This window comes from Nylanderia fulva, unplaced genomic scaffold (genome assembly GCF_048542155.1).
Source record: "Nylanderia fulva isolate GAGA-0341 unplaced genomic scaffold, ASM4854215v1 Scaffold438, whole genome shotgun sequence".
Classification (NCBI taxonomy): Eukaryota; Metazoa; Arthropoda; class Insecta; order Hymenoptera; family Formicidae; genus Nylanderia; species Nylanderia fulva.
Genome location: NW_028190519.1, coordinates 55,001 through 65,590, shown reverse-complemented (window position 1 = coordinate 65,590; position 10,590 = coordinate 55,001). Strand labels below are relative to the sequence as shown.

Genomic DNA, 10,590 nt, shown 5'->3' with positions numbered 1-10,590 from the left:
AAATTATACAAAATATACTATATAAAAAATAACGATTAATATAAATATTATTATATATATATACACACACACACACAATCATATGACTTTATATGATATCGAATTGAAATGAAATAGCAAGAATAATGCTTACGAGATTTTTGTGCACACGACAATAGTATCGATGTACATTGTCAGTGTCAGTATAAACACACCCCCTCCCCCCCCTTTCTTCGTTCGCTTTTCGCCGCGGAAGTTTCGGGAAGTCTCGACGGTTATATATCTCGGCTCGCGATCTCGTCTCAGTCTCAGTTCAGATTGTCACATTGCCAGTGTGTGATCAGTTGCCTAGTTAGATTAGAATCTCATTATATAATATATAATGGATAAAGTAAGTATATGTACACGTGCATATATATTGTACATATATATATAAAGATAAAAGAAATGTATATGAATATATATAATTTTTTCTTTTTCTTCTATTTTCTTAGCCAGTGAACACGCCGAACGTGCCGGTGGTGACGGCGCCGGGTACGCTGCCAGTGCCGGTGACATCGTCGTACCTGCCGCCGTCGACGATGGTTACGTCGACGATGGCAGGTACGAGCGCGGCAATGCCGGTCTCGACGGCAACGGGTGCGAGCGCGGCGATGCCGGTCTCGACGACAACATCGACGCTGACGGATGCAAACACCACGGGTGCGGCTATTATGCCAATACCAGCGACAACCACAATGACAGCCGTTATCAATGCAGCGAGGATGTCCGCGGCAATGGCAGTGACAACGACGACAGCGAGTACGAGCGCGACGATGATGTCCGCGGCGGCGATCCCAAATAATATCACGGATACAACCCAGTTTTCCTTTGAATGTTAGTAAGAATTGTTAATTATATAATTTTACAGCATAGGTGCGTCTTTTCGACTCACGAATGCTGTAAAATCCTGTTCCTAACACGTCCGGGAAGCGCGAATGACCACTCGTGGAGGTCGGGAATGGCCGCACTCGCCTTGGGTTCGTGCGTTCAACTCTCCCCTTCCCCCCTCGTGATCAAACGCTAACTTCCGGACTGGTTAGGAAATGTACTATTACTTAATAAATTGATTACTAATTAAATTTAAAGTTTGACTTTAAAAAGAATAATTTTAATTATTTAATTATTAATTAAAAGAATTTATATATACACATTTTACATGAGCAAAATATTTTGTATTAATTTTTTTTTAATTATAATGTTAAAATGTGAAATACAACATACACACGAGCACACACGTACATACACACACATAAAAACAGATGAAGCACTACGCCTAAAAATTGTAGAATAGTATGGATACACGGTCCGCACATTTTTATGCCATGATTGAGAAGATTTTTCCGTTTCGCGCGAGCCTCAAAGCTAGTAAAAAAATATTTTATATGCAGATTCTATATGCGTATTATTATTTTTTAGATTACAGATGCAACAATTAAGAATCATTATCCGAGAAGTGTGCGGATTTAGAAGAGGAAGTAGGGGCAGAGGCAGAGGCAGAGGCAGAGGCAGAGGCAGAGGAAGAGGAAGATGGAGGGGCAGAGGCAGAGGCAATGGCAGTGCTGGCATTAAAAATATTAATTATAATTTCCACAATTAAAAATATACACACATGCACACATACACACATATTTAACAAGAAAATATTTTATATATATATGTAACAATACAATGAAATTTTTATAAACATAATAAACAGTATATTTTACTTTTGGAAAATTAATATCATTTCAATTAATAGTTAATATGACCTCCTTTAGCCTCAATTACTTTTTAAAGTCTTCTTGGTATATTTTTAATTAAATTTTTCAAATATTGTGGGTCCAAATTTTTCCATGCTAATTGTATTGCTTCAAAATAGGAAGTCTTATTAGTTATTCAGCTCTTGTTGATCCTATTATCCACAATTGCCCACAGATTTTCAATAGGATTGAAATCTAGAGACTGCGGTGGCCATTTAAGTTGTTTAATGCGATAGGAATGGAAAAAAGCTTTACTTTTCTTTGCAGTGTGTTTCGGGTCATTAATTTAAATGTCGCCGATCTGTCTTTTCAGCAGTGATTGCGCGACTATTTCATGGCGAGAGATTTAGGGAATATCGCAGGGGGCGAGGATAAGTAAGTTCTTGCAAAAATAAGTAATCTCGCCGCACAACGTCTGGTCTTTTCCTTCTCACGTCTCTCATAATCAAATTAGAGAATGTACCAAAAATATATATATAATTTCTCTTTTCAAGCCATGACATGTCTTGTCAAACGCGTCACGTTGTCTGTTCGAGATTCGAACGTTTAAAGAACCTGCAGGATTAAGAGCATTAAAACATCATTGCGTTAAATTTCATGCAGCCGTTTCATTCCCATGCAACATGCATCATGCATAATTTTAAATTAACATTATTTCAAATAGCGCTCGGCCGCACTGGTATACGTATACCCCGCGCCTGCGAAAAGGAAGCGCGTACGTCAAATCACCGATAATGGTAAACACCGCGCTCGCGCGAGAGGAGATACACTTTAGTCCCGATAATAACAAAACGACTATTTTTCTAAAAGTAAATAATTACACTAAACGCTCTTTCGACCTCAGCCAAACGATAGAATAAAGAGAATTGTTCTCGACTATTCTAGAAACACGGGCCTATAAAAACCTCCTCTCTCGTGATCGCAGCGCTCTTTTCCGATTGCTCGTCGCGTCAAGAGTGTGTTTCTACTGTACGAAAAAGATCGCTTGTCTTTTTCATTTTACCACTTTTAATTACCGTTGCTTGCGGAACATTTAGTTATTAATTACCGACTCGGCTATTTCTTTTGGTTTATTCTTGTCAATCAATTTTCGAGAAATTTCCGTGCGGTTTCAATACTTGTATTTTTCTTTGTTTTAGTCTTAAATATAGTTTTATATTAAACGATACGTGTGTGTCAAGTGTAGTGCTTTGCCGTTTTCTCGCTTCCGACCTTCCGATCCTGCCTTCCGTCGCGCACATTATTTTGGTCCTTCGAGCCGGATCCTCCAGAACCTCCTGTGAATCCGGTGCCACGGAAGCGTAGAGTTTATCAGTGTAGGTGACTAGTGCATCTGAAAGTAAGACAGTGTCAGAGATGGCAGACACGACAACTATAATTACCAACGCCACCGCGCTATATGGCAAGATCTCGCGCGCATACGATAACCTTCGGAAGCTTGGCGAGGCCAACATCACACTCGGTGCGGTGGAAGCCCGGCTTCTGAATCTCGACAAACTGTGGGAGAAGTTCGATGCGATGAATGATATCTTGGCTGAGCGTGTAGACGAACTAAAACATGACGTCTATGCTAAACAAGACATACCTTCACTCGGCGAGGAGTCTTACCTAGTGAACAAGGGCCTGATGTTGGAGATGCGGCGTACTCTCCAGAAAAAGGAACGCGCCGCTGCTTCTGCTACTTCAGAGACATCAACATCGGCGCCTCGCACCACGCTACCTCGAATCCAGCTGCCGACCTTTACGGGAAGATACGAGGATTGGCCGGCCTTCCGAGACCTCTTCGTCTCCCTCATCGGTCAGGATAAGACGACGAAGCCTGTAGAAAAAATGCACTACTTGAAGAGCTGTGTCAAGGGCTGAAGCAGATCTTCTCATCAGAAACCTCAGTTCTACCGAAGCTAATTACGAACGAGCCTGGCAAACTCTAAGCGACTACTATGAAAATAAGCGCTTACTAACCCGCTCTTATTTAACAAATTTTTTAAGCCTGCCAAGGATAAAGGGAGAATTCGCTGCTGAGCTTAGAAAGATATTCCATGGCATTAAGACTACGGTCAGCTCGCTGACGAGCATCGACCGGCCGGTAGGAAGTACTGAGGATCTCTTTGTGCACCTCGCCGTTGACCTTCTCGATAGTCGCTCTCGCCGCGAGTGAGAGACCTCCATCAGTGAGACAAACAAACCTCCGCCATACGCTCTGCTAGAGCGATTCCTTGAGCGACGTCTTCACACTCTGGAGTCGTTACCCTCGACGAAGATCGACGTCTCGCCCAACAAAACCGGCGAAAGTCAGTCGAAGTCGACTCGTACCCACCATGCTCGTAAGCAGGACTCAAAAGAGCCCAAGGGAAACACCAGAGGACGCTGTTCAGCCTGCCAGGGTGACCACTTCGTGATGCTGTGCGACACTTATAAGAAAATGACGGCCTCAGAGCGCAAGCAGCACGTCCAAGGTAACGACTTGTGTGGAAACTGTCTCGGCCGACACAAAATCAAGGATTGCGCCTCCAAGAAGAACTGCTCCGCGTGCAATGACCGGCATCATACCTCACTCCATGATGCCTACCGCTCATCGGAGACTGTCAAAACGTCGCACGTCAGCAAGGGACCGTTTCCGACGCCTGTAGCTGTACTTTTAGGCCACGGCGCGCGTTCGCGTATGCGATCGCTATGGTTCCTGGCAGTCAGTTCGCGCCCTCGTCGACCAAGGCTCGGAATCCTCCATTGTATTGGAAAGGCTCACCCAACGATTGAGGCTAGCACGGAGCTCCGCTTCGGTTTCAGTGTATGGAGTCGGCGGGAAAAAGACAGGCGTCTCAAAGGGTAAAGTGGCACTTACCCTCCAGTCTCTTAGTGGCTGCCCTTCCATCACCGTCCACGCTCTGGTGCTGCCGAAGCTGACCATCTACGCCGGCGGCTACAACGGCGGCGGGCAAAACTGGTCTCATCTTCAGGGTCTGGAACTCGCGGACCCTGATTACCGCTCAGCTGATCCGGTTGACATCCTCCTTGGCGCGGACGTTTACGGTTCAATCCTCTGTCAGGGCCTAAAAAAGGGAAATCGACATGAACCAATAGCTCAACAAACTACGCTCGGCTGGATACTGTCAGGCGTTGTTGGGGATACGACTACCGGACATCACGTTCACACTCACCAATGCCGAATTGAAGACGACGTCTCTATCCTGGTGCGTCGCTTCTGGGAGCAGGAGAAGCTTCAACGGCCTTTACAACTCTTTTCTAAGGCTGACCAGGAGTGCGAGGATCACTTCCTGCGACATCACACTCGTACAGCCAACGGTCGATATGTGGTGAGACTGCCGACGATCGAGCCTCTGCCTGACCTCTCAGCCACTCGACGCGCCGCCAGTCGGGCCCTGCAACACGTCAGCAAAAAACTAGAACGAGAAAGTACCTTCCGCAGCATGTACGTGGATTTCATGAAGCAATACTTGGACCTCAACCATATGAAGCCGGCTTCCCCTGTCGACTACTGGATCTCTACAACGAACCTGCTACCTTCCTCACCACGGGGTCCTGCGCGAAAGCAGTGCCTCTACTAAGTTGAGAGTGGTCTTCAACGGTTCGAGCTCCTTAACCAACGGCGACTGTCTCAACCGATTTCTGATGACGGGACCCAACCTGCTTCCTGCCCTAGCTGACATCCTACTACGGTGGAGAAGGCACCGGTACGTCTTTGCTACCGACATTGAGAAAATGTACCGGCAAATCCTGATACATGCCGATGATCAGAGCCTGCAAAGGATATTATGGAGGAAGGATTCAGAGCTCGAGATCAAGGAATATTGGCTGACTACAGTAACTTACGGCTTAGCCTGCGCTCCATATTTGGCCATCCGCACGCTGCACCAGCTCGCCGTGGACGAAGGCGATCGTCATCCTGAGGGAGCCGCGGTCCTCCGCTCCGACGTCTACATGGACGACATCCTGTCTGGAGCTTCCTACCCTCCAGGAAGCCAAGGAAATCCTTCGACAGCTCGTTCTGGTCTGCAAGGCGGGAGGCTTCCCTCTGAAAAAATGGTCAGCTAATCACCCTCAGTTACTGTCTACATTACCTACCGAAGACTGCCTCCAGCAAGAGGCAAGATGGTGGTTGCCTGGGGAAAGTCATGCCACTCTGGGATTACGGTGGAAACCTTGCGACGACCTCTTCTCCTTCGCCACCAGCCAACCAACGCTGTCCACGATCACAAAGCGGTCAGTTTTGTCGTTGACAGCGAAGCTATTCGATCCGCTCGGTTGGCTGTCTCCCACGACTGTTCTCGCCAAGACTCTAATCCAGTCTACGTGGTTACTCGGTATCGACTGGGACACTCCTCTTCCGGACGATCATGAGAAGGCCTGGTTACGCTTCCAAGCGGAGCTCCCCCAACTGGAGAGACTGCACGTTCCTCGATGGCTGGGCGGAGGATCGACTGACTGCCGCCTGGAAGTTCACGGATTCGCTGACGCCTCAGTCCGTGCCTACGCTGCTGTGGTGTACCTGAAAACCGAGAAGAACGGGGAGTATGGAGTTACGCTGATTGCTGCCAAGACGAAAGTTGCTCTGTTGAAACAAATTTCCTTACCTCGGCTCGAATTATTAGCCGCAACTCTTCTGGTCCGCCTCGTTCAGCAAACGCTGCCTCTCATCAAGGCTGAAAGGGCGCCTCTTCATCTCTGGTCAGACTCCACGGTGGCTCTCGGCTGGATCCGTGGACATCCTTCTTCCTGGGTCACATTCGTTGCCAACCGGGTCAGCGAAATTCAAACGTCGCTCCCTGACGCCCTTTGGCATCATGTCCCTGGACGCGAAAACCCGGCCGACTGCGCCTCTCGAGGCATCTTCCCTGGAGAGCTTGAGGCGCATCCACTTTGGTGGCAGGGTTCCTCTTGGCTGAAAACGGAGAGCGGCCCTTGGACTGTCTTCGGAGATGATCCCAGCAACGTCGAGCTACCCGAACGTCGAGCCCGTTCGCACGCTACAGTCTTGGACAAGCAAGGAGACGAACCGGAGCTGCTGCTCCGGTACTCTTCCCTGCAGCGACTACTTCGCATCACCGCCTGGTGTCTCCGGTGGTTACGACAACGCCGACGGCAGCCCATCCTTCTCAATCGCGACGGCGGGGTAGACGCTGAAGAACTTCATGACGCGCTGATCCACTGGATACGGGTCGTCCAAGCTGTAAATTTCAAGGATGAATTAAAATCGTTGCGAGGACTGAAATCACTACCCAACCGAAGCCCACTCAATAAACTCAGCCCGTTTGTGGACGATTCGGGCGTTATTCGCGTCGGAGGGCGTCTACGACATTCTCAAATGTCTTTTGAGGCTACCCATCCAATCGTCCTACCGAGTTCGTCGCGAATTACTCACCTCGTCATCGAAGCACATTACCGACGATTGTTGCATGGGGGCACCCAGCTGACCTTGTGTTCCATCCGTCAAGAATTCTGGATTCCTCGTGGACGATTCCTCGTCAAAAACCATATTCACCGCTGCGTTAGATGCCTGCGATAGCGGTCGGCTACAGCACAGCCTCTCATAGGTGACTTGCCTGCACCCAGAGTGACGCCAGGAAGACCGTTCCTCCATACTGGCGTCAACTACGCCGGACCCGTCTGGCTGCGAAGTGCCAAAGGCCGCGGGCACAAATCTTCTAAAGCCTTCATTGTCGTCTTCATCTGTTTAGGTTCCAGGGCCGTCCATCTTGATGTCGCCTCGGACTACTCGGCCGACGCTTTCTTGGCATCCTTGCGTCGGTTCATAGCTCGGCGAGGTGTATGTTGCACGCTATACAGCGACTGTGGGACCACCTTCATAGGCGCCGACACGCAACTCTGAGACTTATTCTCAGCCGCAAACCCTGAAGGACGTCGCGTCGCCTCCTTCGCTGCTCAGGAGCAAATTCAGTGGCGGTTCAATCCGCCGGCTGCGCCCAACTTCGGAGGTATCTGGGAAGCGGCAGTCAAATCGATGAAGCACCATCTTCGCAGAGTGATAGGAGATGCTACACTCACCTACGAGGAGATGGCCACTCTCCTCTCCCAGGTCGAGGCTTGCCTCAACTCTCGGCCGCTGCAACCGCTAACCGACGACCCGGAGGACTTCAGTGCGCTGACACCCGGCCATTTCCTCATCGGCTCCGCGCTCTCCGTCGTCCCCGAACCGTCGCTGACTGAAGAATCGTCGTCGCGCCTCTCCTGGTGGCAGCTTCTACAACAGATGAAGGATCATTTCTGGTCCCGATGGTCCCGCAAATACCTACACACGCTGGCTCATCGGCCGAAATGGTTCAAAATAAACCGGGAAACTCGCGTCGGTCGACTCTGTTTGATACGTCACGAAATGACCGCGCCAACGAGGTGGCCTATAGCACGCATCACCAAATTGAACTCCGGAGCCGACGGACACGTTCGCGTCGTCGAGGTACGCACCGCCACCACTGTCTTGACGCGACCCGTTGCCAAACTCGTTTTTTTTCCCGACGCGGACGAACCGACACCTAAAACCACAAGCGATAAGTAAATTTATCAACAATTCATTTGCACCGTTCCAAACTACCTCACATCAATCATAACTACATTCCACTCACTGCTCCACTCTTTTCATCACTGCAATCTTCTTATCACTCAACTATTCGTTTCATTATTCAATCACGGTTAATATCACAATCGAAATTGTCGCGTATTCCTCAATGCGTTCACCGACATGCGTCTAGCCCGCTGCGCTCGAAAATAAACAGCTGTTCGATTCAGCATTCCTTGAACGAAATCCGTCAGAGCACGTGCGCTCCACGTGCCCGTCACACGCGAGAGCGTAAATAGGCTCGCGCCCCCACTTCCACGCTACGTTTATTATTACAGGTATACTCCTGCAAGGCGGCCGGAATGTTCGAGATTCGAACGTTTAAAAAACCTGCAGGATTAAGAGCATTAAAACATCATTGCGTTAAATTTCATGCAGCCGTTTCATTCCCATGCAACATGCATTATGCATAATTATAAATTAACATTATTTCAAATAGCGCTCGGCCGCACTGGTATACGTATACCCCGCGCCTGCGAAAAGGAAGCGCGTACGTCAAATCACCGATAATGGTAAACACCGCGCTCGCGCGAGAGGAGATACACTTTAGTCCCGATAATAACAAAACGACTATTTTTCTAAAAGTAAATAATTACACTAAACGCTCTTTCGACCTCAGCCGAACGATAGAATAAAGAGAATTGTTCTCGACTATTCTAGAAACACGGGCCTATAAAAATCTCCTCTCTCGTGATCGCGGCGATCTTTTCCGATTGCTCGTCGCGTCAAGAGTGTGTTTCTACTGTACGAAAAAGTGCGGTTAGGACCGTGCGATCAGCACAAAGTTATTCAGAGTCACCAAAATAAACGGTGGACGAACGGCGAGCCGCCCGCCACCGATTGGTTTTGATCTAATAAAAGCGTCCCTTCCATCACTGGTCGGGACTCTGTTTTGCATGTATTCGCTCTAGAATTACCACAGTTATCCAAGTAAATGTGGGTACAATCTAATGACCCATAACTGATTTAATGAGCCATTCGCGGTTTCACCTTAATTCGGCATGCACTGAGACATGCATGGCTTAATCTTTGAGACAAGCATATGACTACTGGCAGGATCAACCAGGGAGCTTCGTGTTCGGTTACTCGCAAGGGAGTAACTCGCGAGCGAGCCCGAAGACTCGTCGCTAGCCCTTTTTCGCGCGTTCGATGCCAAAACACCGACGCGCGCGCGACACGCTCGTATGTGCCATTTTATTTGCCGCCGGTCTTGCTCAGCCGGTCGGCGACACTCTGCTGTGTTTAACGCTATTATGTAAAGCGTACGAGAGAACGACGGAGGCGAGAGTAAACCCCCGACGCCGCCGCCTCTCCTCTTCTTCCTCCTCCTCACCGTTCAAAAATCCACAAGATCAAAATACTCGTGTTCTTATTCTCCCAAATGTTATGATGCGCGGTCTCGAGAGACCGCGCGATTCACCCTGACGCTAGATCGACGATGGCGATGCTTAGACGTCGAGGACTGTTCTGTCTGGTTCGTACGCGTTTAACCGCACACGACCAGCAATAAGATTTCGCTACGGCGTACAAAGCGAGCGGGAAGAAGCAACTCTTCCCGCAAACTCGTATCCGTGGAGTAGATGCTCGGTAAGCGCGACGATTCCGCTGCTGCGTACGAAACAAGAGGGAACCGCGCGGCCAACACACTAGAGGCGTGCGCGCCACATAAGAGCCATTCGGTCTTGCGACACCGACTCGTGGCAATGCTGTGCTCGTAATAAATAAGTGTGCGTTAATTTTGCGCGCGTTCGGCGACGAACGAGAAGAGCCGCACCGTAATCCCCGGCGAAGAGGAATACGAGACGACGCGAGAGTCGAACGTACGTTCTCGCGAGACACGCAACCTCCAAGCATGAGAAGACTTGGCGGCGGCGCGTTCTGCGACGATCGTATATTATTTTATATATTCGTGGTTTCCAAATCAAACATTTTATATAAATGTTCTCTCCGTGTCAGAGTTGCGACTCGACAAAACCGTTCTCGACCCGTTCGGGCGATTCTTCGTTTGTCAACGTCGAGAGCGCGACACGTACAATATTAATCTCTCCTACCTCTTATAGTACCCAACCGACCGGCCAAGCGGTCGGCGAAGGTACGGAGAGCGGTCGAAACACGCCGGAGTGGCGAGAGACTCGAGAAAGTACGTTTACGACTCGTCCGGACTCGCTCGACTCGTTCGACGCGCCGAGCGCGACGTATCTCTTATAGTACCCAACCGGCCGGCCAGGCGGTCGGCGA

The 10,590-nt window shown here is 49.1% G+C and overlaps 1 pseudogene; it reads left to right on the top strand.

Moving 5' to 3' along the window:
• The first annotated feature begins 3,116 nt into the window (after positions 1 to 3,116).
• LOC114933556 (uncharacterized) lies at positions 3,117 to 8,292 on the top strand (annotated as a pseudogene).
• The last annotated feature ends 2,298 nt before the right edge of the window (positions 8,293 to 10,590 follow it).